The sequence below is a fragment of the Eublepharis macularius genome, chromosome 8, assembly GCF_028583425.1.
Source record: "Eublepharis macularius isolate TG4126 chromosome 8, MPM_Emac_v1.0, whole genome shotgun sequence".
NCBI classification, from domain to species: Eukaryota; Metazoa; Chordata; class Lepidosauria; order Squamata; family Eublepharidae; genus Eublepharis; species Eublepharis macularius.
In genome coordinates, this window is record NC_072797.1 from 22,251,082 (window position 1) to 22,278,492 (window position 27,411).

At 41.9% G+C, this 27,411-nt stretch overlaps 1 protein-coding gene across 3 annotated transcripts in view; it reads left to right on the plus strand.

The window, feature by feature from the left end:
* The window catches only part of RAI14 (retinoic acid induced 14), a 115,040-nt gene that overhangs the window by 21,634 nt on the left and 65,995 nt on the right, over positions 1–27,411 (plus strand). The window contains exon 1 of one of the 3 annotated variants that reach the window (XM_054986555.1): positions 24,642–24,829. The exons of the other annotated variants lie outside the window; for them this stretch is intronic. The gene's annotated coding sequence lies outside the window, so the exon portion shown is untranslated. Of the gene's footprint in view, positions 1–24,641; positions 24,830–27,411 lie in introns of those variants that run through there. 3 annotated transcript variants of the gene reach the window in all.

Consider the following 27,411-nt stretch of genomic DNA (forward strand, 5'->3'; position numbering starts at 1 on the left):
TTTTCTGCAGTGTGCTTGTATTTTATAATAACAATGTCAACAGATGATTGAGTTTTTCCTGTTTGGTGTAGTGGTTGAGAGTGGCAGGACTCTAATCTGGAGAGCTGGGTTTGATTCCCCACTGCTCCACTTGAAGCCAGCTGGGTGACCTTGGGTCAGTCACAGCTCTTGGAGCTCTCTCAGCCCCACCCACCTCACAGGGAGATTGTTGTGGGGATAATAATGACAGACTTTGTAAACCACTCTAAGTGGGTGTTAAGTTGTCCTGAAGAGCAATATATAAATCAGTTGTTGTTGTTCTATAGAAAACAGCTACTGACAACAAGGGATCTAGGAAAGCTGGAGCAGCCCTAAATTCCCAATAATCCTGGAAGTTCTGTTGCTATATGCTATTCTCCTTTTTGTAGATCTCTTGAGTCAGAAAGGTCTGGTTTTCATTCTGAGGCATATTTAGTCTTTGCTATGTTTGAGGCAATTTGGTATGTTAACAATGTCCTGAATCTACTACAGCCTTGCAACTTTTGATTTGATGAAAAGAATGGGGCTGCTGTCAGGATTTAGAACTCTTAAAGTAAAATGAGTAGGCACTGGTTTCTGTGGGTGTTTTTTTCCCCCTCTTTAAAAAGTAAATTCATATCCAGCATTATTGCAACACAGTATGAGGCTTTGTGAAGGAAAGAAATTATAAGCTGTTGCTTAAAATATTATGACTAAATGCATATAAGTGGCTGGTGCTTTTTTTTTTTTAATGACGCTAATTTGGAGACAGCTAATGTGGTGTTAGAAGGAACTTCCTGAACCTAGAAGGCCAAGATTAGGGTATAGTTTTATGAGTTATTGTAACTTACGTTGTATGTGTAAAAGTGCTAGGACCCCCTTTTTCAGGAACAAAAAGGAACAGGGGAGTGACTGGCAGTCTTCTCAATTGACAAGCTTGTAGAGTGGCCAGGCTTTATCCCTGCTTGGTCGCCAAAAGGATGAATTGTCCCTTCGGCATATCAAGTTCTAGACTGGGTTTAAGACCCTCAGTTCCAGCAACTTACATTTGGGATGGTTGTTGTGGATTTTCCGGGCTGTATAGCCGTGGTCTTGGCATTGTAGTCCCTGACGTTTCGCTAGCAGCTGTGACTGGCATCTTCAGAGGTGTAGCACTAAAAGACAGAGATGCTGTCTTTTGGTGCTACACCTCTGAGGATGCCAGCCACAGCTGCTGGCAAACCTCAGGGACTACAATGCCAAGACCACGGCTATACAGCCCGGAAAATCCACAACAACCATCGTTCTCTGACCGTGAAAGCCTTCGACATTTGGGACATTGGATTAAAGAACATACCCTCCAAGTCTGGAGTTGCATATAGTGGTGTGATTTGGCATTCTGTGTATTCCATGCATTTTGTGGAGGATTCCCACATCAAATGGGGTGAGGATCTTTTGGTCCAAGTAGACATCTGAACTTGGCTAAGGATATTTTCCCCTCACCTGTTCCATTCCGAAGCATCCATGAAGAATTCCTACCTGTCAGGAACCTAAGAGGGAGGAAGGAAGTCAGAAGTGCTTTTTATATCAGAAAGTATCGATGTGTCGTATAAAGCAGTAGTGGGAAATCACCTTTGACTTCAAGTCGTAGCTGACTCATGGAGACCCCGGCAGGGTTTTCTTGGCAAGAGACTACAGAGGTGGTTTGCCATGGAACAGCCTCCGCAACCCTGATCTTCGTTGGAAGTCTCTCATCCAATTACTAACCAAGGCTGATTCTGCTTCGCTTCTGATGATCTGACAAGATCAGGCTCTCCTGGATCCTTCCTTGTAGGGTGGCAATATAAGGCCTGGACTCTGCAGGGACACCACCTTGACTTCTGTATCCTGCATTACAGTCTGCGCAACTCATCCTTTGGATGAGCTTTTACAAGCTGAATTTAGCCCATCTGACACGGCTGCAGATGTAGCCAGTAAAACAGGATCTGCGTAACCTATACATGGAGATGGTGGTAATTGTCAGTATTACAGTTACTGTACAAGGCATCCATGGTTTGATAGGCGACTGACTGCTTTTGAACTGAGTTCTGGGGAACCCTTGGAGCTTACTGAGTGTTCCTTATTCAGGTCATTGCAATGCCAGAAAATAGTTGTTTAGACACTTTGTCCTAAAGGCAGAAGGTTTGGAAATTACCTCTGTTATCAAACTCAAAATGGTTCTATCAGTTGTCCAACACGAGGACTCCAAGGCAGCTAGAATTCATTGCAAAGATAGATACTCTCTCTCTCTTTGATTGGCATATATGTGTGTGATCTCTTTACATTGTTTTAATATATGCATTGTTTTACTATGTGCTGTTATAACTAACAAAGCCCAGGGCGGAAAGGTACAGATGTAGGCTGCGCTGGCTGACAGTGACTTAGTACTCCCGGGGCTGATACAGCAGCCTCACTGAAGGTAAGCATGTGCAGTTCTGGTCAGTGCCTGGGAGATTCCCCAGCTCCGTGATGGAAGTAAAGCAGGATACATATGCAGTAAACAAATGGCTCCCATGAATTCGTTGGACAAAGTGTGTGCACTGTGATCATTGGCGCCATTGAGACTGGTCTTTCCCCCTTCCCAAAGAAAGCAGGGTCACTTGGAAGGGGTAAATTTTGCCCTCCTTTACAATAGTATTCCTGAATGAACTTGCCTATTTTGTGCCATGGAAATGACTAGGAACCTGCTATCCATCTTTACTGGAAAGCATACAGTACTTGCGTGGCAGCAGGAGCCAAACCTTGAATGGTGCTTATTGGGAAGGGCCTGATGGAGAGGTGCAATACACACCATTCCCTTCACAGAGGTGCATTTCACCCTGCAGTGAATGCTGAAATATACCAATGCCTGTCACAATGGTGGGCATTTTGCATGCAACAATAGAGCACGTGCCCAGTTGTAGCAAGCACTGGAATGAGCCCATTTGTGGGAGGGCGGGCTAAAAATCAGATGAATAAACAGAGTTCCAAAGGGCATCTGCTGCCATCCCTTGCTGCTCTTCCTGCCTCCCTCCCCACTGTACCACTGCAGGCTACTGTCATTTTGCCAGCCAGCTGATGTTCCTGTCCTACTTCCAGTGCTGGTGGAAACAGCCTAGTTTATCGGTATTTGTTTCTGTTGGGTTTGTCTCTTCGCTCTCCCTGTTAGCCAAGGGGGACAAGCCATAGCAGACAATGGCAAAGCAGTGACACAGTCGGCTTTTGGAGCAAAATCTGACATGGAAATTCCAGTAAGAGGAATGCTGCATCGCCTTCATTCTGAACTTGGAAGATTCACATTCACTGCAGTAATGCATACGATTATTTGCAATAAAATAAAATATAGATATATTAAATTGGATGCCTAACTGGTTAGAAATAATTAAATGCAAACTAGATTATAAAAACGTTTGTAGCACAGAAGCTTTTTTTTAAAAGTTGAATTTTATCCCAAATGGTTCTTATTTTTGCAAAGTTAGCATGCCATGATTGTCAAGTGGTCATTATAGCTTTGTTTCTGGTGATGTTTAGCTTGGCTCACTATTGCAGTTACAGCTTTCTGGCAATTTATAGTTGTTAAGCATTGACAAGCATGTGGTTCTGTTTTTGTTCTTAACAGGGGCATGTTCAGAAAGCAGCCAGCCGATGGTTCGGTGCAGCTTTAGTTTCTGATTTCTATTGTTGCCATGGTTTCTAATACAGAACTTGTAAACAAATGTAGCCTGTTAAGTTTAAGTTTTTTATAATTGTACTTTTTATGGGCAATGTACACAGGTCATTTTCTTTCGTATTCAGGCTGCCAATTAACTCAGGCAGGCAATTCCCCTCCCACAAACCTTTTTTAGGCTGCAGGTGTGATTGTTTCTCAGGAGCGCCTGCTCTCTTTCCATCTTGCAGTGAATGAATGTGCATACCAAAGGCACAAATCCCTCGCATTTTTTAAAAAAGTGGTACATATGCTTCCATTGTTAAAGTCATTATGAGGTATTTTAAAAAGAGAATGATTTCCTGCTTTAACTTGAATGCATCTGAGAACGCAACTGCCTTCCTCAGCTGCAGTATTACCCTTTGAAATAGTGCCCGTACCGCGTATAAGGTACGAACGCGGGCTGTTGAGTATTATCCTACGTCTGGGCATACCCTTGCAGCTGGCTTGGCAGCAGTTTGCACATCTGATGAGGTGTGTTCTCATGCTCTTCCGCCCATATTTTTGTTAGAAGCTGAGCATCGTTCATAATTGCCCTCTTCAGGGGAGCCTTGAAACCATGCGGGTGCGTCATAGCTGAAATAGCTTGCAATGAAGGTTTCAATGGAGCTAAGTTAGTGAGCTTTCATTAGTCATACAGGTATTGGACCTGTCTGTCACTTTGCTCTTCACACCTCCTGTTTCCAGACAGAATTTTTGGGCAATCTGTGGGCATTTGGGTTGTTCCCAAACATGCTGTACAAAATATTCCCCAGTGTTGATGTTAGGGTCAGAACGAGTGATTTTTCTTTTGAAACCTAAACATTTCCCTAGTTTAGATTGTTCAGATCTTTTCTCAATTTTAAGTGAAGCTGTCTTGCACGAAGTCAAACCAGTGGTCCATCTAGCTGCGGTCTATTCTGACAGTGGCATTTGAGGACGAGAATATCTTTTCTAATGCATGCTCCATAAGATACTATAATGTAAGATGTTGGGGACTGACTCTGGGATCACCTGTATGTGAAGTGTGAGCTCTGCCACTGAACCGCGCGGCCCCTTCCTGAATCTTGTTCAGCCCCACTGGCTGTCCTGGCTCCTGTTTTGCTTCTGTCCTGGGTTTTCCTCCTTTTATCTGGCAGCTGCCTTAATTAGTCTCTTGCGTGATCCTATCCAATCAGGGATCATGTAGAGAACAAGAAAGTGTTGCTGGATGTCAGTCAATAAAATTCCAGTAATCTCATTTGACTATGTGGTGATGTCATTTAGGACATTTGAGAATGAAGGCAATCAAAGCAAATAAGTGAACCTTTTTTTTTGGTAGGGCTTGCCAGAAAGTGGAGGTGGTATTCATCACTGCCAAGAACATTTGTGGAAAATGGTGTGTAGTTTTGGCTGGCATTCATGCTCTTCCCATTTTTCTGGCATGCACCATAGTTCCTCTTGGAAGAAACTATGCCTTCTCTCTGGGTTGTTCAGCAGCCAGCTTGTTAAACAGGAGCTTTATATGCAAAGATATGGTTAAACCTGCAGTTTGGCAACGAGTGTTAACGAGAGGTGGTTGGTTATTTGGCCTCTCACAAAAGGCTTGCAATGTCCAAGTAGGATATTTGGGTTTTCCTTGAGCGACTTTCCCCTACACCATTCTCTCAAATTGCTTTTGAGTCTAAACTCAGTTTTGAAAGCAGATTGCCATGTGGCATGAGGAATGTATTTAGGAAAAAAAACTAGCGTAAAACCCTCTTAACGGTAATAGAACTGGTTTAAGGGTTCCTCGTCTCTTGGCCCATGTGCGTTGCTTTTATCCACCGTGGGAGGGATTTGAAAATATATTTTCAAATAAATTAATGTGCCAGGGTTTGGAGACTGGAACCCAGTGTTCAAAATGTCATTTTTCTAATAGTCCCCCCCCTCCCAAATGGGGGGCTTATTTATTTAGAGTATTTGCAGGGCTTTTTTTCTGGGAAAAGAGGTGGTAGAACTCAGGACGGCACAATGATGTTACTTGGGTCAGCTGGAACAAAGGGGGAGTTTTTTAAAGTTTAAATTGCCCTCAGCAAAAATGGTCACATGGCCAGTGGCTCCGCCCCCTAATCTCCAGACAGAGGGGAGTTTAGGTTGCCCTCTGTGCTGAGGCTGAGCTGGAGGGCAATCTAAACTCCCCTCTGTCTGGAGATCAGGGGGCGGGGCCACCGGTCATGTGACCATTTTCAAGAGGTGTCAGAACTCAGTTCCACCGCGTTCCCACTGAAAAAAAGCCCTGAGTATTTGTATGCTGCTTTTTTCTGTTACGAGATTCAGAGTGCTTCACTGAAAAACACTAGAAAAGAATCCATCAGTTTAAACAAACACAATTCAGCAAAAACAAACATATCCTGGACTGGCCTTGAAGGACAAGTCTGCCCAGTGCTGGCGCCAAGCTGTGAGCCAAGAGCCCTTGGCCTCAGACTCCTGGTCCTTCTCAGGCTTTAAGTACCTGCAAGGAGAGGAAGACAAACTTAGCCTGGATGAAACTCAACTGTGGCCGGTTTGCTGCCGGGGGTAAAAAGCTTTAATTAGAACTGTGAAACAAATCCTCTGTATTATGCAATCTCCAGGCCCTGGGTGGGAAACCTAGAAGCTGAATAATCCCCTCAGTGGTTAAGGATTCTTCGGCTATTGAGTGGAGAACTTAAGAGTTAATGTGTTGCTGAAATTTAACATTATTTCGCCTCCCCCTCCATTCTCGTAACATAGGAATGCAATTGTTAGGCCATTATGTATTTTTCCTCTTCATACCAGGGAATTTCCATGCATGGAAACTTAGAATAGTTTCATATTCTCTCTCTTGCTGTGTTTCACCCTCATTCTGAATCATGCTCCTTGACCTTGTTGTAATTCCTAGTTATCCTTGAAATGCTAAAATTGCCTCTCTTCCCCTCTGACACCATCGCCTAGTGATTCTTTAGAAATGCAGCTTCAGGGAGAGCAGCCTTAAAATAGAACCGCTGAATATCTATCTTCCTGAAATGTTACTTAATGGTACATTCAATTTTTAATAGTAGGTTTCTAGATTTAAAACTTGGCTTGGTTGCTTTGTTCCAGTCTAGTGGGTTGTTTTTTTTTTGTAAAGGAAAATGGTGCTTGTACTCATGGTACCAGTATTCGTAAGTTGGAAGCAAGTGGATGTCACATAAAGCAAGCACACTCATACCGTGTTCATCGCCTTGGGGAATCCTGTTTGGGTAGAAAGAACACAAACGTTTTAAAAAATAAGCAATATATAAGGAATTAAGAGATTAAAGCATAGTTCTTTTTATATTGTAAACACTTGTCATATAAATACACTTATATACATTGCTAGAAATCCATGAGAGTAGTAAATGGTTCATACTCCATTTTCCATGAGATGAGCAGATAATAAACAAAGATATGTTTTAACCCAACTCAGTGAGTCAAGTGGACAATAAATCTCTATGAGAGCAATGGATACTTTTTTCTGTCGGGGTGCTATGCATGGGCAGAACTCTCCCTAGCCAAGCGGTTTGGGGGCCAGGGCCATCTAACACATCCTGAGCATCTCGGCTCAGTAATACCCACTTGCCTTACCTCAGGCAGGGCTGCATAGAACGATCATAGGACCCTAGCAAAAGATTCCTTCACACTAGCATCACAATACCCAGACCTGACCAAATTATTTATTTCTTTATAGTCCGCCTTTCTCACTGGTATTCAAGGCAGATTACACCATGTAAGTCAACAGGATCAGCAGCTGGTGCATTCAATAAGCGATGCATTACGGAGTGCAAATACAAATTTGCAGACATTGGAATCAAGTAGAAATCCAATACAGAGCTGAAAGAAGCATGATGTACTAAACCATGTAGAATCCAATAGGAACAGACTTACAACAATGGACAGTACACAGTGGTATCGTCTATAGCCTCTGTCCCTTTACTAGAGCATCTCTTTGAACCATTTCCTTACAGTACAGCCTTCCTACCTGTAAAAAAAAAAGCTCCTAAATAATTCGGTTTTCCATTGTTTGCAGAAGTCCAGGAGAGTGGGAGCCCTCCTAACCTCGTTAGGCCTACCTTTTCATAAGGTGGTGACCACAGCAGAGAAGGCACATGTATGGGCAGTTGTTGGTTTTGCCTGTTTGTGGGGTGTCACCATGCAAACCCAGAAACAAATCTCATGACTTGCCTGCATGCTGGCACAGGAGTACTCAGGGCAGGCGACCACAGAAGAAAGAAGGGGGCAGGTGGGCCAGTGGAGAAGGAGGCAGTTGGGGGCAGACTGCGAAAAAAGGCAGAAATACAGCTGATGTATACTATCGCACCAGCTAACATCCTCAGTAAGTGCGACTTTGGCTGCAGGATAGGCCAGCCTGCAGCTTCTCAATTGGCCCAGCCTAGCCCCAGCACAGATGGCCCAAGCCCTGCGGGCTGAAAGAGGGTTCCAGTATGCTGTATTGGTACATACTGGTGTGCATACACAAAAAAGCCCTACTTGAGAGACAAACTGAAATGTACCGTTTGGGGGTTTTATTTGAGATCCGTGGCCGTCTTTTCAGTGTGCAAATGGATAATCGAATAAAAGGTATCGTACATTTTTTTCCTGTGGATCTGTAAGGCTACCTATCATCTTTGTCTATGATCACATTAGGATGTATTGTATACATTGTTGGTTATGTAACTGCATCAATATTTGCATACAGTAACATTTTCCATATGGTAGTACTGGTGAGACAAACTGAGATGGCCAGGGGTGCATGCTTGGTTGTGTAAGAGGACTGCACATGTCAAAACCTGAAATGACCAACATGTGCATACCGTTTTATGCGTGCACCATCGTTGCAGAGCAATTCAGTATTCCAGTAAGGCTTAATCCAAGAAAATCTGCTTTAAGAGCAATATGTGAGCAATCTGCCCCTATATCTTATGCTGGCTTCTCAATTGTTGAGCTAAGTGTTGGGGCCTGTGGCACTGTTTTCAGGCATGTGGGTGTATAGTGGTATTTTCCATGCAAATTAAAATCCAATTTAGATGTTGATAAACTTTCAGCTCTTAAACAAACTATGCCAAGTATGAAAAACATGCACAAACTTATAACTGTTTGCATTGTTCATATTGCAGTGTCCTGGGTTTTGCAGAGTTAGAAAGGTCTGAGTTAATCGATGGTAAAGGTAAAGGAGGCAAAGAGTTTCAAGGACATTGGGGATTGTAAACGTGAACTTCGGAGTTGAACATCTCAGCATTCCATGTCAACTTCCAGACTACATGTATTATATAAGTGTATAGAAATGTAAATATTATATAATAAAAGCATGTACTGTGCATGTTGGCTTTAAAAAAATTTTGGTTTTTTTTTTAATGCTGTAGTCACCAAAATCCTTAATGCCACAGACGGCTTTGTTATGGTAAGAGCACAGTTCTCGGGGTGAGAGAGGTCCTGAGACAGATGGAATGGCTGTTGCCGCCTTGCCAAGGTTCTGTTTCCAGCAGCCTCTGTTAGGAATTAAATATTGGACTAGATGGTCTGATCCAGCAAGCCTGTTCTTATGTTCTTAACTTCTTGTTACCTTGATCCTTCCTCAAATAATCATTTCTATTTCCCCATTTTTCTGAGTGTCTTGTCAGTTTATCGGAGGGCGCCTTTAACAGTAAATTGGCAAAGCTTGCTTAAACGAGTCTGCAACCTAATATCCGACAGATGGAAAGAATTAAATTGGCTGATGCCATCTGTAGGCTTCTAACTCTGAGAAATGTATAGGTATAAGAGACGCCGAGGAACATGAAAATAACTAGGAAATTGCTTCACTCCATAGTGTGATGCAGCGGAGATCATTTTTTCTTTCAAACTTTGCTTGATCAGAGTTTGTGAAACAGCCTGTTTGGTGTTTAAGGGACGTCAGATGTGGGTAACCCTAAACAGCTGAAATGTATCCTTCATTCTCAAGTGCACGTGCGTTTTGAATAATCTGCAGTGATCGAGCAAAAGCAAAGAGAGCAGGAATGTGGTCTGGCGGTATGCTATGATTGCGGTGACCCTATCTTTGAAATGAATTGGGTCTTTTGTCATAAGATGCGTGTCTGCCGAAGCACGCAGCCTTGCTGCAGACAGGAAATGGCCTAGTCTGTGACCTCGTCTCTCAGGGAAAATCAAAGCTCACATTAATGTTTTTGTTTTTAAAGGACTCTGCTTTTGGTTAGGAGAGGGAGAAGGCAGCACCGAAATGCACGGCCTCACTCTTTGTGGACTTGCAACATGAACTGTGAACTATTTTTTTTTAAATGGGGGGGGATAGGAATTCAGATTTCAGTGAGCGGGGTGGGGCGGGGGTCAGCTGGGAAGGAGTCTGTAGTAAGGACAGGGCTCTAAGATCTAAATTCCGGCTGTTTCTGTATATTCAAGCTTAAAAGCCAAGCTAGATGAGATACTAGGGGATCTGTGCTTTTATTAGTAAGTAGCTGGGGAAGGGGGTGTATACAGGGCTTTTGTTCAGCTGGAACGTGGTGGAGTGGAGTCTGGAACCGCTTGAAAATGATCACATGGCTGGTGGCCCCGCCCCCTGATCTCCAGACAGAGGGGAGTTTAGATTGCCCTCCGTGCTGAGGCTGAGCTGGAGGGCAATCGAAACTCCCCTCTGTCTGGAGATCAGGGGGCGGGGCCACCAGCCATGTGACCATTTTCTCCGAGGGCAACCCACTGAGTTCCACCACCTCTTTTCCCAGAAAAAAAGCCCTGGCTGTATATATGTGTTTACACTATACTTTCTGTAACTTGTCACTAAAATTGGCCTCCATGCCATTCCAGATGATTTTTTAAAAATATTTTTTTAAAGAGGTGTAGAGGGGAACCAGGCCAGTTAGCCTACTATCAGTTCTGGATAGTAGAAACTTACTAAAGAGAGAATTATTAAGCACACTGAAGAACAAAGTCAGCTGAGGGAAAATCAGCATGGCTTCTGCCAAGGAAGTCCTGCCTCATCAGCCTCTTGGAGTTCTCTGAGCAGCTTAGCAAGCATGTGGATACGGGCAGTCCTGTGGGCATTCCCAAAGGTTTTTGATGAGGCACCTTGCCAGAAACTCCTGAGTAAGCTAAGCAATCATAAGATAAGAGGAGTGGTCCTCTCATAGATCAAAAGGTAGTTAAATGGCAGGAAGTAAAGAGTAGGAATGAATGGACAGTTCTTGCAATGGAGGTGTAATGGATTTTTTTTATCAATGTCTAATTAAGGCTTCCGTTGTCCCAAACTAAAGATTTATCTTTACTTCTGGACAGCTTTCAGCACTCAATTAAGACGTGGAAAACAGCATTCATTTTTTTAAACAAGGCTGCTTATCAGTACAAAGTATTTATAGAGTTCTTGCTATATTCTCTCCCCCCCCCCCCCCCGCCCCAGACACAGAGACGTCTTTTAAAGTTTAAATATTTCTTTTATTTAAAGAAATGCCCAGACAGACCTATGTTTTCCCTATAAGTTTTCCTTTTGCTGTGGGTGTAGGCAGGATTGTTTTTGAAAGAGGGAAGTAGGTACACGTTTGGCATTTGGAAGACACTGGAAGCAATCCTAAATAGGCCTACTTACATGTAAGTCCCATGTTATTCACTGGGGGTGGGGGTGGGGAAGGGTCTCCCTTCCAAGGACCCAATTGGCATGGAGGCAGAAAATGCCATTTCCTGGGTAGCTATGGGGTAGGGGGGAGGAGGTGCACTTATACCATCCATATTGGTTTCATTCTCTCTTCCTACCGAGCAGAGTTAGTTAATAATGTAACATATTTCTCTACCCTCTTGGCATTCCTTAACTTTGTATAATTATTATTTTTGTGAATGTATTGTAGTTTGCAGGTAGGAGAAGACAGTTACTTGAGGATCAGAGGCAAAAGTTGCATTGGTAATACAGAGTTTTGCTAACGCTTATGAAGAAAGCACTTTGATTTGATTTCTAAGTAATTGTGTAAGGAGGTCAGTGCTATGAAGTAGGAAGGTCTGTTTAAATTTGTCCCCGATTTTATTAGAAGAGCAGAGCATTAATCAAACAATGTATTTAATCAGGATTTAGGATTAATCTGGAACTCTATTAAAAGGAGCATCCTAGCTTCTCAGAGCAACATGCAAAAGGCAGTGTGTGAGATTCCTTGCTTTTAATGTTCACCTCGTATCTCATCACTGGCTCTTTCCTCTTCTTGGTTGCTTCTCTGAATAATGTACTTGTGTACACAGATTCTTTGAACACAAGGGGATATGGAATTTGAAAAGCTGCTTATAAACTTCCATTCCAAATCTGAGAGCCTACAAATTACAGGAATTGTTTAGCAGGATTTAATTTAGTACACATACTTTATATTTAAAATATTTTGGTGTAAAGTGTCAGGATTCATTAATATTTGGTTTGAGATCATGGATATTGCATAAGGCTCTTAAATAATATGAGAAAAAGCATCTTCTGGGAAAGGTATTTTCAAGTAGAGATGTAAAAATTCCAGAAGTTTTGAAGCCAAAGGGGAAACACCATGTTTTTCCTAGAAAATAAATGAGGGGAAAATTGAAATATATGCAATACTTAATTTCCTATCCCATCTAAACTTGTTTTGTTACATTAACATAAAGTGCAGTATTTATAACTTGGTGTATAAAACTGTACTCATTAGTGTTTATAGAATTTAAATGTACAGATATATCCAATACTTGACAGAGAGAGAGAGAGCTACAAACTACAAAGAGCTGAAATTAGAAAACAAATTTTGTAATAACGGGAAATGTATTATTTGGACAGAAACAATCTCTCACAGTGCGATCCTGAACAGAGCCGCACCCTTCTAAGTCAATTGAGTTAGGATGACACCAACAATTACAAATAGGTTGGATTTCCAGCATATTTGGACAGCAAGTTCAGCTTTATAGCATGGAAAACACTGACCGCTTTAATCATCTGTTATCAAATGAGCGTCATAATTGTTGCCAATAATTGTTGCCAACATTTTTAGCATTTAAACAGTAAATACATCTTTGAAAATGTGTTTTATATATCTGTGGTGTAATTATCTGCTAATACAATAGATTGCCATGCAGTTTGTTCATGCTATACATTTTGAGTGTGCAAGCACTGAGTCATTACTAACCCATGGGGGGACGTCGCACCACGACGTTTTCTTGGCAGACTTTTTATGGCATGGTTTGCCAAAACCTTGTCATTTCTGTCACTCAGAAAAAATTCAGAAATCTCCCCCCAGTTCTCCCCAAAGTAATCCCTTGGGAAAAAATTTAAAAATTCCTTGAAGGGGGGGGGAGAAGATCCCCCATTTTCAGTTTCTCCCCCTTACATATCCCTGTTTTCAATGTTCCTTTGAAATTTCCTTATGTTGAAATAGAAATGGCTTCAAAGCACAATTGGAAAGGGAACTGGTAAAACTAAAGTTTCTAAAACCTGGCTACTTCAGTCAAGGGTCAGATAAGGATTAAGGGTGGGTCTTGCAATAGGACAGACAAAATCAACACACTCCACTTTGAGAAGTTTATCTAGCACTCTAGGGTATGATATATGTTCCTATCAGGTCTCTGCAGCTGATATGGGCCCACTACATCCAAAAGCGCTTTGTGGTGTGCAGCTAAATGCAGTATTACAAGATGGGATCTTGGTCTCTTTTTAAATCGTCCTAAGCAGCAGCCACGGGAGTCCTTACATTGGCTTGGGGATAAAGCTATTGGCGAGGGGTGTTTCCCTGTATCTATATGCTTCCTTACTGAGTTATATAATAGCTCTGTGTATGAGAGAGAGAGGGACATTGAGAAAACAGCACAGGAAAACAGAGGATACCCTTTCTCCACTTTCTGTAGACCTAGTCTTATTTATGGTGCCCCCCACTCAAATCTGCCATTTTTTGCCCCTTCCAACCCACAAAAGATTATTCCCAGGATAATAGGACCACAGGATCATCATGGCTCATAACACGCACACACTGATACTGTTACAGGTTGAAATCGTAGGAACTGAATTGGTTAATATGTGGTTGTGGGACTACCTTCTAAGCCATTTATATTAGTAAATGAAAGGAAAGAGAGAGAGACACCATTTTCAGAGTTCACTGGCCATGTGGAGGTAATGTTGCTGTAGGGCAACAGTGATTACAACGTAAGTTCTATTTGTATAACAGTAACTGTTAAAGAAAGCAGGGGAGGGGAGGCTTAAATTCTGCAGTCCTGCACCTAGAACAATAATTAACCCTGGCCGGTTGAGTGAAGAATATGGAATATCCTTGGGAGCTGGCAATTAGAGTTGAGTGGCTGCTTCATGACGTCAGACTCTAAAACAGTGTAATGTGATTTACTTGGAGAGGGGGAGAGAAATGGGAAATGGGAAGAGTTTGAGGTAGATTTTGAGGCAGGACTTAATAGAATGGTAATCGGTGATCTGAGGACACTCCAACAATTGCTACATTTACTCTCAAATTCATGGAATTTGGCCAAAGAATCGTGGAACTTGTGCCATGAGCCCTGAAGGCTTGAGACTAGTTTTCCCTCAAATGTACCATTTTCTCCCTATGTTGAATAGCAAACTGTTGTCAAAACTGCGTGGGATTTGGGGAGGGAGGTTTCTGTTCAAAGAAGGGGGAAATTCCACTGGGTGAGCACAAGCCTTTAGGCTAGACTTCAGCTGTTATCTGGCAGTGTTTTATATCAGCCTCAGCATAGTTGATACTTAACTGTTCTCCAGAAGATGATGAGTTTTATATATTGTTTTGCTTTCAATACATATGCATGTCAGGAAATCTACTTCTAAAGCAAAATACCAAATCCAGACTATGTTGAATCACATGTTCTGTTGTCTTCATATCTTTTGTACTTAAATCTAAACATACTAATATTTTGCATGTTGGACATTCAGATATATTACCCCCCCCTCCACAGACTGAAGAGTATGGTTGCCAACCTCTAGATGGAACCTGGAGATCTCTGGGAATTGCAATGGATCCCCAGGAATTCCCCTGGAGAAATTGGCTGCTTTGGAGTGTGGACACTGTGGCACTGTAGCCCTCTGATGTCTTTTTCCTCCTCAAACCCTTCCCTGGCTTCACCCCCATAAGTTTTCAGCCCTATTGTGGACCCATATGGGTAGTCTCAGTTCTCTGCTTTCCCTTTCTTCTGTCCCACCTACTTTTCTCAGCTGCCCCTTTATCTGCCTCTTTCCCTCCACTTCTTCCTATCTTTCTTTCCCACTCAGCTTCTCCCCTTTCCATACTTCCCTCTCTTCCTCCTCTCTGGCTTTGCTACCCTTCCCCCCATCTCCTTGTCTTTCCTGCTTGCCCATTTCTCCTTTTCCCCCCAAGTCTCAGCAGCCATTTTGAATTACCTAGGTGGTTTCCTAGGCTAAACGGCTGTTGTGGTCTTGGGCAGTCATCTCATAAGATCCTCGTGCTTCAGAACTTTATTTAATCCCCTCCGTTTTAATTTTAAGATTTTTCTACAAACATGGTGTGAGGGGGCGAGTTTGTAAGAAAATCTCTTTTACCTGTAGATGGCTCCACTTGTGTGAATTTTTTGATCTCACACTCTGGGGTAGGGTTGCCAGCCTGCAGGCAGGGCCTGGAGTTCTGCTGGGGTTACAGTTGATCTCCAGACTACAGTTCCCCTGGAGGAAATGGTAGAGGGTGAACTCTGTGTCATCACACCCCCTCCGAGCTCTCTTCCCTGCACAAACTCTGCCTTTCCCAGGCTCTGCTCCCAAATATCCAGGAATTCCTAAGACAAACTCCTGCTGAATTAGCTGTAAATATACATGGACAAATTTCACATACAGACTTGTAGGTTTGCAAGGACAAGCGAGAACCCATTGTTAGCTTTGTTTTCAGTGGCGATAGAACATGATGGTTCCCTCTGAGTGTACATGATTCTTCAGCTCACTCTGAGTAGCCAAAAAACATTGAAGGCAGCCAGAGTCTCTTGGGTTGCTTCCAGTCTCTCCAACCTGTCTGGTGTGATTTGAATGGTCTCTTCCGTAGATAAAGGGTGTTTGGGGGAATCTGGGGGGCTTGGGTCTCTGTAGTAGAGCATACCATTAAATATGCATCGTGGTTAGCTCTGCTCCTGGATTTCTGTTAGTCAGGAATTTTGTTCATGGCAGGAACTGAACCCAGTGGCATGGATTTCATTACAAATAACCTAAACATATTTTGGTGTGGTTTTAATAAGAAAGACCTAACGGTCTACGTGAGCCCTACACCTAATGAATTCTGTTTTAGTCTTAATGAATCCTTCAGTGACATTCAGCACAAATATTTGGCTGTAGAAACAGATTCTTTTAATTAAAGGCATTAAATACCTTGGCTGAAATCCCAGAAAAACGTGTCAGCTAGGTGCCTGTGTCACCTATGGAAAGCAAAGATCCACGAGTGAAGGTTGTTTCATAGCTAACAAGCAAAACTCGGCCAGTGTACTCTGGACCTTGTATTAAGCATACAGAATTAAGTACACGTGTGACCTCTTAGGAATAGCCAAATGCTGCTCTACATGAACCAGTGATTTCTGGCTCATAGCTTCTCAGCTAGGGAATGAAAAGATTTATGAACACTGATTGGTATTTACATTTGGCGTCCCCGGGAGCATTTTAAATAGCATCTAACAAACGTTTTGGAGTCCTGCTATGCGCCCCAGAACGTGTGTAAATTTTCCCATCTTCACTTTTAGAAATATAATGGCTCTGAGGGATGAATAAATTGGGGTTTTCTATTTCTTCTTGCAAGATAATATAGCCAAGCCTCTCTTCTCTCCTACAGTATGTCCTTAGCTATGATGCACAAATGTAAGCTTGTTTTAAATCTTGTTTCTGTGTTTTGGTCTTAGTTCTGGAGACAATGGGAGCTAGGGATGTGCTCTTCAAAAATTGTCATTTTAATTCTGCACCAGAAGGTCCGGAAGGGCATGATTATCGATGTATTGTCGAAGGCTTTCACGGCCGGAGAACGATGGTTGTTGTGGGTTGTGACACTTAGAGATCTCTGTCTTTTGGTGCTACACCTCTGAAGATGCCAGCCACAGCTGCTGGCGAAACGTCAGGAACTACAATGCCAAGACCACGGCAATACAGCCCGGAAAACCCACAACAACCATCGGCATGATTATCATTTTGACTAAATATTGGGAGTATTGTTAGCATTCCAGACAGTTGCTCTGGGAAAAATTTCCATTCTAATAAATATCGGAACAGCACTCCCAGTTTAGTGAAAATGATAGTTCTGCCAGTTCTGAATTCACAAAAGGAAATGAAAACATTTTTGGAATCCCTGCCCCCCTGTAGCAGGAACAGAGCAGCCCTTTGAACTTTAAAGGGCTATTCTTTTCAATGAAGGTAGACCTAGCCCTCAGAGTTTGGAAGCCAGGTCTTCCCATTGCAAAATGGCCTTTTAAAGCTTAAAAGGCTGTTGTGCTGTGAACAGTGAAAGGCCTCCCAACCTGATTCTGGATATTTTATTTTATTCACATCATTTATGCCCCACCTTTCTCTCTAATGGCCACCCAAGGTGGCTTACATAATTCTCTTCTGTTTTATCCTTACAACAATCTTGTGAGGTAGGTTAGGCTGAACATGTGTGACTGGCAAAAGGTTACCCAGCCAGCATCCTTGGCAGAGTAGGGATTTGAACTTGGCTGTTCCATATGCTAGTCTGATGCTCTAACCACTACACCATGCTGGATATTTCCAGTATTTATTGGGAGAAAAACATCAGGTTCAGGAAATGTCAGGAGTGTCTTTCACAGTATTGGACATTGGCAATATCTGATTGCACACCCCTGTTGGGACTCATTTGCATGAGCTTCTGAGCATGAGGTTGGCATTTGCTTGAAAAAGCCTGAGCCTCTGGGCTTCCTGAATGATCCAAGGATACACATTCATTGTCAAATGCAGGACTAGGCTTCCTGAATGCTATCTCAAAAAGTTGCTTTTTTTCAAGTGTTAAATTTGGCACGCCAAAAACTAAAGCCTGCATGGGGGAATGGATGAACGTGACCATCTCACCACTGCAAGTTAGTGCATCAATATGTTCTGAGGCTGTGGCTATTGATCAGAAGTTCAGTTCTGATCAAAAACTAGCTGCAACTTCAACATTTTCATGATCAAGAAGGGCACAGAAGAATAGCCTCCTCTGTCCTGGCTGCCCATCAGCTAGCTTGGCATGTCAACATGGCAAAAGATGAGTTTTCCGAACTGATAACAATAACAGTTCTTAAAATTGATGCACTGAACAAAGAGAATAGAAAACTGCTTTTAGGTGCCAATCCATTGATTACTGCTTCCTGTGCTAGATTCCTTGCTGCGGTTTGGAAAATTCGTAAGGAAATAGTACAAACTATAATTGATTTTTAACAAATAAATATTATTTATTTCCAAAGAATTTTGTGTGTCAAGTATGTATAAATTAGTTTTATGTTGCTTCACTAATGATTTAGGGACCATAGACTTTACCACTATGTTGCCTTACATATTATCTGTTGCTTTAAATATGTACTCCTATGTACTACCTGTGCTTTATGTTGTCTAGTGTCAATCCTAGAAGTGATTATGTTCTGTTCCAGTATTTTCTTCTACTTTGTATTGGATTCTTGCTAATGCTATGTCTTTTAAAACTTGTATCTATTTACCCTATGGCATCGTTTACGGACATGTACTTGATACTGTATGGAAATGTACTTGATACCGATTGTACTAAGCTCGTACTGTATAATCCGCCTTGAGTCTCAGTGAGAAAGAGGGACTATAAATGACATAAATAAATAAAAATGAGTTGCAATTTTATGTGCTGTATTTGAAGGAATAGTTTTGGACATGTATGCTGGTCCGTAACAGTATTAATAAACTATTGATAGCACTGAACAAAGAGAGTGAGGGCTCTATACTTGGAAGCCAATGAAAGACTGTGTTCTGTAACTCCACATTGAGTTAGGGGGAGAAGAGATAACATTTATAAACCTGTTCTATGGATGTTGATCTAGTCATTTATTTTGGTTGTGTTTTTCATGCCGGTGGCTGTATCATTGTAGGTGCAGTATACATTTAGAATAGTCAAGCAATATGCAAACCAGGCCCAAGGCAAACAAGCATAGAGAATGAAATGGTGATCATGCATATCCAAACAAAGCCAAAGAAGTGTGATCTTGCCAAGTCCTACATTTATGTTGCCGTGGAAGGAAGTATTTCAGTTCTACATGCTTCCCCCCTACTCCGAGATAAGGAATTATCCTGGGATTTGTGGGGAGGGAGTTGTGGATGTAATGGTTTAGCTCTTACAGCCTCAGGATGGTATGGTTCTTGCAATTTTTTGCATGAAAACTACCACAGAAGTAATGGCTTCTTTTGCCTACTCGGTTTATAAACTTGAAAGAGAATTCATTGTAATGCCTTAAAGCTGATGCTGGAGAGAAACTCTCTCAACATAAGCAAAACATAAGGGGGTAGGAGGAGCAGGTTATAAGTCTGTCCTGATTTACAAGGTGAGATCGCCAGGACTAATCTTGAAAGTATTCTTACTGTATCTCTTATTTACCAAAGATAGGTATTTAAATTGTATTATGTACATAAAGTCTGGAACACAATTCCCTATTGAGTTCTTCGCTCCCAGCTGTAGGCAGTGGTGGCTGCCGTGTGAAATGGTGGTGTGGTTACATTGCAGTACTTTCTTTAATGTCACTTTGTATAGCCTCAAGACTCAGGATGTATGTTGACGGTAGATAATGCTCAGTAAGACTGGCCATAATCCATTTTTCCACTTGAATCTTCCTGTTTTTGACACTCTGGAAAAAATCTTCTTCAAAGGTACACTTTATATTTGTTGGGAGAAAAAAGACTCAAGATCATGAAAAGAAAACTGAATAATTTTCAAATGGGCATTTTGGCTCCCAGCAAATTTTGGTAGCTAACTTACTTGTGTGCTGTTTACAGATTCTTCTAAGACAATCCATTGATTCTAGTTCCAGATTCTGACTTTGATAATTGTTTATTATACAGACAGACCTGAAAATGACACAAACCCTAAAATAAAGGTTTTCTGTAATACATTATTTGAACAACTGTCCCAAATCAGTTGACTTCCATTATGTATTTTAAATCTGATTTGTCATCTGATAAGCCACTTTTAAATCTGATTTGTCATCTGCAACAGTTGCTAACTGATTGTTGCTTCAGTGGTGAGGTACTATGTAGCTAGAGGCTGTATTATTTTTGAAGTCTGGCTAAACCAGGTTTTTCCAGCCTTTTCAAACCTGCCGGGCACCTTTGGAGTTTTGACACAGGGTGACAAATGCAACTACAAAATGGCTGCCGCAGGAGGTGGAACCAATTACAAAACTTTAGGGAGTGAGATTATGTATAACTGTCACAGAAACTCTTAAATAGTTCAGACAGAAGCTCTGTTTAACAGGATGTCTTTTTAAAATGAACATATTGTTTAGAAACGTTTTCTTGCGTGCACACGCAGTGATGATCCTTGTGCTGTGGTGACAGCTGTTGCTGAAGTAACTTTTAAAATATTTGCACTGCCACTGGCCGGTCAGAAGTCCTGCTGGACAAAAGCCTTACTTGGCCCCACCCGCATTCTAAGAACACTGGGTGGATGTCTGAAGAGGTGTCAGCAGGCACTGTGGTGCCAATGGGCACCATGTTGGAGATCCCTGGGCAGTTGTAAGTAAGAGACTGAAACTCCAACAGTGTTTCAGATTTCCCACAGCAACCACTTTGCAGTCCTCACAACATTCTAAGGAACTTTTTCAAATGGTGGTTGGATCTTCTCTGCTAATTATGCATCACAGTGCCTTACCCATTGCAGCAGAAAACCCTTTTCAGCAACACAGTGGTAGCTGTGTTGGTCGCACTGATAATGTTAGCATGATGATGTTGCTTTTGCCTGTTAGCAGAAAAGGGAAAGATGGAATCCTGTTGCTTTTAATTGCCCAGTTTGCATGTGAGCGTTCAGTTTTGTAAGGATAGTTCATATAATGTGGAGGAGAGTGCAAAAAGTGATACAGGGAAGTGATAAGGTACAATTCTCTTGCACCTTTGCCGTTTAGGATCATTTGCCAGGTGTTCATAATGTATCCTAACTGAATTATTTAGGAGTGCTTTTTTAAACATAGGCAATAGGGCTTGTACTATAATGAAATGTTTTCAGAAAGACATTTTGGTAAAGGGATAAGGACTGTGATCTGTACTAAGATATCCAATACATACTATCTAAATATGATCCTCCTATGTAATACCTGCACGTTTCAACATGTCATGTTAATGCTTACATTTTGTATTCCAGCTTGCTTCCAGCTGTTTTAAGATTTCTACAATCCAAACCTCTATTGTATTGTTTGTTGAATGTCCCATACCCCTTCCTCTAGATTGTCTCATACTACAGTAATCTGTTCAGCTCAACAGTTCCCTAGAAGTCTTCATCAAGGGGAGGGGGCCTCTAATTCTTGTTTACAAGAGGTATAGTAGTTACATTATTTGCTTAAACCATTAGTCAGCCTGAACATTTTCTCTGTCTTCGTGACACATCATACTTTTAAGTATACACGCAAGATTCTTCAGGCATATCAAGCACATCCGAAATGTACTCTCCTCCAAGGATCTAGCGCTTGACTATAGCTGCTTGTTGAATATACACTGTGTAGCAAACCTGGGATTAATGCTGCAGAGCAGTTGGAAAGCCCCTTGCAGAGTCTAGTTTCTGATTTCTGGTAAAAGGTTAGACCTAGAAGAAAGAAATTGGTATTAAAAACTCAAATTTGCACAGTTGGACATCTCCTAGTGTAAAAGCTGGCTATTTGTAGAATACTAATTGGGCCTCAATAACAATTTTCAGAGGTAGAGACATTTAAGCTTTATCTCCTAGAAACCCAAATTTTTCCCACCAGTAGTTCAACTTAATGGAATTTATACCCCCCCTCTTTTTAATTGAATTAAAATGGTCAAGCTGAGTTGAGTTAGGAATGTGGGGCGAAGAGGTATAGCTGTAGCTTTGTGCATACAGAATGAACTGAAATTTCGGGATCTTCGATGTTATTGGCCTATGTGCTATATGTAGTTTTTTAAAAAAAATTGAGAGCTACGTCCTTAGGGCGTGTTTCTCATGTAACTTTATACAAAAGTGATGCAAATTTTGGCTTCCTTTATTCAAGTGATTTTCTCAAACCTGAACTGAGTCAGTGCTAGCGCAATAGTAAAGAGTTGCATCTGACAAAGAGAGCTGTAGTTCTTGAAAGTTTATGCTACAATAAAGTTGGTTAGTCTTAAAGGTGCTACTGGACTTTTTACTATTTTGCAACTATAGACTAACACGGCTAACTCTGCTGTATCTGCTAGCGTAACAGTATTCTTCTCCCCCCACCCCTTCCACACGCACTTCTGTTATTCGGTTGTGCCACTTTACATCTGACTGCATCTTCCTCATAATTCCAGTACCATTCCTGCCCCACTTAATCGCAGTTTTCCCCACCTCACACGGCTTGAGAAGATGTTGCCAGCTCAATGTAGTGATTATGATGGAGAGTACCGTTAAGTCATAGCTGACTTATGGCAACCCCTAGTGGGGTTATCATGCCAAGCGACTGACAGAGGAGGTTTGCCATTGCCTGCCTCTGCAACGCTGGTCTTCGTTGGAGGTCTCCCATCCAATTACTAATCAAGGCTGACCCTACTTAGCACCCAAAATCTGATGAAATCAGGCTTGCCTGAGCTATCCAGGTCAGGGCAGCCTGATGTTGTCTTCCCCCTGATTTTGGAAGTCTTTCTCCTCTCTTCAGTGCCTAGCCTTCTTTTTCTACAACTTCCCATCTCTAAACTCAAGAATTACTTCCTATCCACACATTCTAAAGAGAGAGAACACTTTACTGTACGGCTGTACACATGCATCAGATTTCCTTTGTGTTCCTTCTACAGCTTGGCCTGGACAGCAGAATCTTCTGCGTCCGTCCTACTGCTGACCTCTGTATTCCTTGCAGTGCTTCAAGCATACCATGAGCCAATGTGTGTCGGCAGCCAGGATGTAGAGTATGGATATGTGGAAACCTGGCTTCAGTTCCCACTCAGCTGTGAAACACACTGGGTGGTCGTGGACAATTTTGAGTCTCTTGTCTAACCTATGTGAAAGTGTGGTTTCTGGTACACACCCTAAGTTTGTTGTTGCAAAAACGATATGCATAGGGTGACCCAAGCAGTCCTTGGGAAAGGGACTTATCTTTGTTTGGATATCTCCCTTGCCCTAAACTGGTATTCGCCTTCAGCAATGGATCACTTAGTGGAGAGACAGGATGAACCTCTGCAACAACCCCCAGTACCAGCATGGGCCTTATATATCCTCTGGCAATATTACAGTGAACCTAATGATGTTGGCATACCCTTGAAAGTTTTATCTGCCAGCAGTACTCCTTTCTGTGGGCTAAGAAGAACACTCCTTGCTTGTACACATCAATAGATGCAGATCAAACATGAACTGTGGGAGCACAGAGAAACTAATTGTGACTGTCCTTGGGCATTCCATCTCAAATCTTGAACTTGCTGTACTTTTTAAATCCTAAACACTACCAAGGAGGAAAGAGCAAGGAGTCCAGTACCACCTATAAGACTAACACAGTTTGTAGTAGAGTATGAGCTTTTGTGAGTCACAGCTCACTTCTTCAGATACCTGAAGAAGTGAGTTGTGAGTCATGAAAGCTCAGACCCCACCACAAATTTTGTTAGTCTTATAGGTGGTACTGGACTCTTACTCTTTTCTGCTGTTACAGACAGACTAACACAGCTACCCATCTTGATCTACTTCAAAGGAGGCTTGGAGCAGGGAGCTGCTGTATTGGAACTGGTTAACAAGTTGAGCATCATACTCTCCAGACCTGGTGATGCCACTTCCTAAACCTTATTTCTCACTCTCTCAATACCTTTTCTTTGTTTCCATGTTCTTATTTTGGATGTAGCATCAGGTTGGATAGGTAAATGCCTGGCAAGATAAGAGAGGGTGTCTGTCTTCATGGTTTTAAGTTATTGAATTACTGTCTCTCTCCTGGCATAAGATTGTGGGGATAGAGCAGGGATCCCCAGCTGAGCCTGTGGGCCCATTTGGAATTTTGAAGGGGGGTGAGCGCCGCCCCAAAATGGCTGCCACAGGAGTGAAGCTGAATGGAATACTTTCTTCCTCAAGTCAAGTACTGGGGGTTGCCATGGCATCTACGGCCACCATGTTGGGATCCCTGGGGTAGAGTCTCGGCCCAAGAACAAAATCTAGTATTCATACTTAATCAAATTAATAATAAATAAATAAAAAATAACTGCGCTTATATACTGCACTTCTAGGCAGATCAGTGCCCCACTCAGAGCAGTGAACAAAGTCAGTGTTGTTGTTATCCCCCACAATGCAGCTGGGGTTGAGAGGAGTGGCTTGCCTAAGGCCACCAGCTGAGCTCATGGCAGTAATAGGATTTGAACCACTAGTAGTGGAATTCAAACCAGCAGGGTGCTCTTTTGCAACCCAACCAGTTAAGTGCTATGCTACAGCTCTATAGCTATTGTTGCCTCTGGGCTTTTCAGCCAGAGTTTGTTCCTTGGGAAGCCACATTGGTACAAAGTGAATTGGACACGTAGATCCTGGATGTGGAGGTACAGGTTCACCCAAATGATTCCTCCTTCTGAATGGTACCCAGTAGTGATGCTGTGAGCTCGGTGGCAGCATTGTGAAGAAGTGTTGGACTATGCAAGACTTGGGACTGTTGAGTTTTCTATATTGGGCACCACTTCCCTGTTTCTTGCCCCACCAGTTGGGTGAGGAAGCTGTAGTCAGGAGGACACTAGCACCAGAGCCCAGAATGCACCGTGTGGGACCAGTGGATGGAAACTCGTCACTTTCCTTTCTCTGCGATGGCATTGCATGGCACTTCTGCTTTAGGTAGCAAGGGAAGGGTGTTGTTGCTAGACCAGTGCCTACTTGCCCTGGTAAACTACAGCTTGTGTCTTTGTGCCCAGCAGCGGACATTTGAGCAGCGAATCTCCAGCTGTATTTGAATATGTGAAGCTGCCTTACTATGAAGTTAGACCATTCGCCCATCAAGCTCAGTCTTATTGTTTCCAAGTGGCTTTCCAGGTTCCTGGGCAGAGAATATCTTCTACTGCTTGCTTCCTGAATTCCTTAATTGCAGGTAAAAGGGACTGAACTTCTGGTCGAGTAAAGCAAAGCCATTATGCCCCCTTTCTCCATCTGCAAAGGTTATCTTTAAATGGCATGTAATTAGGATACTTGATTGTATGTGGGGCAGTATTACATTTGAATTGATTCTTAGTTTTGTACATGAGAGTTTCTAGTTTTAATGCCTCTATTTGATCCCACACAATAAGAAATGAGGATAAGGCAAGATGTTCTGTAGTTGATGAAATTAGTGTTTAAATGCAGAAACCAAGCTTCTGAGTCTTCTCACACAGTGTGGTATGTATGTTTGCCTTGAATATTTGTGGACGAGGTTCTTTTGTGTGATCGAAAAGCTTGTTTCCAGTAATTTTTAACACACATGGATAGATGATTTCTCTTGCTCTATGGAACTTGGAAGATAGTTGCATCTGTTACTTCAGCAAGAAGTTAACAAAATTGGGAGATGTTATAGGACCCTTTAAGAATAATAATAAAAGCATTTTTTTTAAAAGCACAATCATAGTGTCTAAGAACAGACTTCAAAATGTTTGTTTTTGATTTAGGAGGTCTTTAAGCTGCAGTGTGTCTATTTGTGAAATACCTTCTTAAAAATAGCTATCCAGCTGTCTCCCCAGAATACTTGTCCGTGTCACATATGTCTGACGCCTGCCTTGTCTCTTGAGGCCACACTTCAGTGCAGTTTATGATTACAACACAGCATTTTAATGGACCTTAGCCATATGGTTGAGTCATTGTTCCTTCTCTGGTTTTGGGAAGATTACACATGAATCTTTCAAAATTATTTTAACTTTAAAAAAAAAAACTAACCCAAAGGAGTATAACCATTTGTATCCATGCAAGAACATGGACTTAAAAACTTAAATAGAACCTGGACTGTAATTCTTTTTAAGTTAATGAATATTGGTTAAAATGTTGCTTTGGATGGCAAGTGAGAGGGAGGAAATCCTAAATCCACACGGATTTCTTGCTGCTTCAGAAGTAAAGGCAGGGTCAAATCTGCAGATTCCCTGGTTTGGGGTAATGGCCGATTGTTCCAAGGACACATCCACTTTGATTTGTGACTTTTACTGGGAAATGTCCCTCCTCTCCTTCTCCCTCTCCATTCTTTTTGTGTGTGTACTATGGGAATAAATACATTTGAGTGGGAAGCACTAAATTAGTCACTACCTTCCATCTGTTCCTGGAAGCATTTCAAACCTAAAATGTGTAATCATTCGACAACTTGCTTGGTGCCGTATGAAGGCTTCAAAGAAAAGAGTGGACTGAAAGATGTACCAGTATATGAACAACAGCATATAAATACCTTTATTGACAGATACCAAGTCCTGTCACTGATGGCATTTATATGATGTTAGCACCTATTTTCAATGGGAAATGTCTCTTGCACTGCATTGCATTTCCCCAGGAGAAGACAGTCCCAGTAATCCCTTGTTACCCTTGCCTTGTTAATTCCCCATTTCTCCATTGTCAGGGTCTAGAGATAGTAGCATTCTTGAGGTAGGAATCCATTTGCCTATATTATGCCAAGGGCCACTGGAGCCTGTACTTGTAGAAGGCCTGAAGTTCACTGGTAGATCTTCAAGAGGAGTGCCCTCCTCTTGGGTATTTCTGTGGCACCGAGTTAGTTTTCAGGTTGCACGTTAAATTGTAGTTATTCAGCTTGGCATTCTGAAGTAAGAGGGACAAACCATTCAGTGAACCCACTGCTACAAACTGTGTCTAAAAATATTAGCCCATCAGTTTTATATCAATATAATTGATTCAAAATTAATCTTTAATGATGTCAATTGCAATCAAATGTATTGATGATTTTTGTCCTAAATAAAGGTAGCACTTCAAAAATACGTGACCATCATTGGATTTTTGACTGCTCAGTAGAAAAGATCAATTTTTGAGTGGTCAGGTGGCCAACCTGTAATGTTCAGTTCTTGGGCCTTCCATTTGGTCTTGGATAAAAGAGCTAGAAGAAGTCTCCTTTGGTCAGATCTTTGGAGTGCCGCTGCCTTTCAAAGTAAGCCATGCTCGTCTAGAAGGTCCAGTGGTCTGACTTGGTATAAAGCAGCTTCATAAGATTATATTAGCTTTGCTTATGTTATTCTAAAGCATCATGGACCCAGATGGCGTTATATAAACAATGAAATGTATTCTATCATCTGTTTGAAGGTTGGGGCTAACTAATGGAGAAAAGGCCGTAGGTGCAAAGGGATTTATTTACAAATTGGTTATCGGATTTCCTGATGCATTTTGAACATCTGCAGCGTTGGTCCTCATAGGCGTCTCCTCAACATCTGCTTGGCTGGAACCAGCGTTACAGTATTTTCAGACTGTTATATCAGTCATACGTGGACTGAAGTGCTTTTTAACACTTAATTTCTATTTGGTAGAAGCTTTTCTGGAGACTAAAAGATACCGGTGTACTGATTCGAACTGAGTAGGTGTTGTGACTGTGCCTGAAGATGATTTACCAAACTTGTCTGAAAATCTGGTGACTAGTCTGTAAACAAATCCTCTTTTTCTGCTCCATTGTTGTATGGTGCAATCCACCTTCTGCTTGTGAACATTGACCTACCTGAA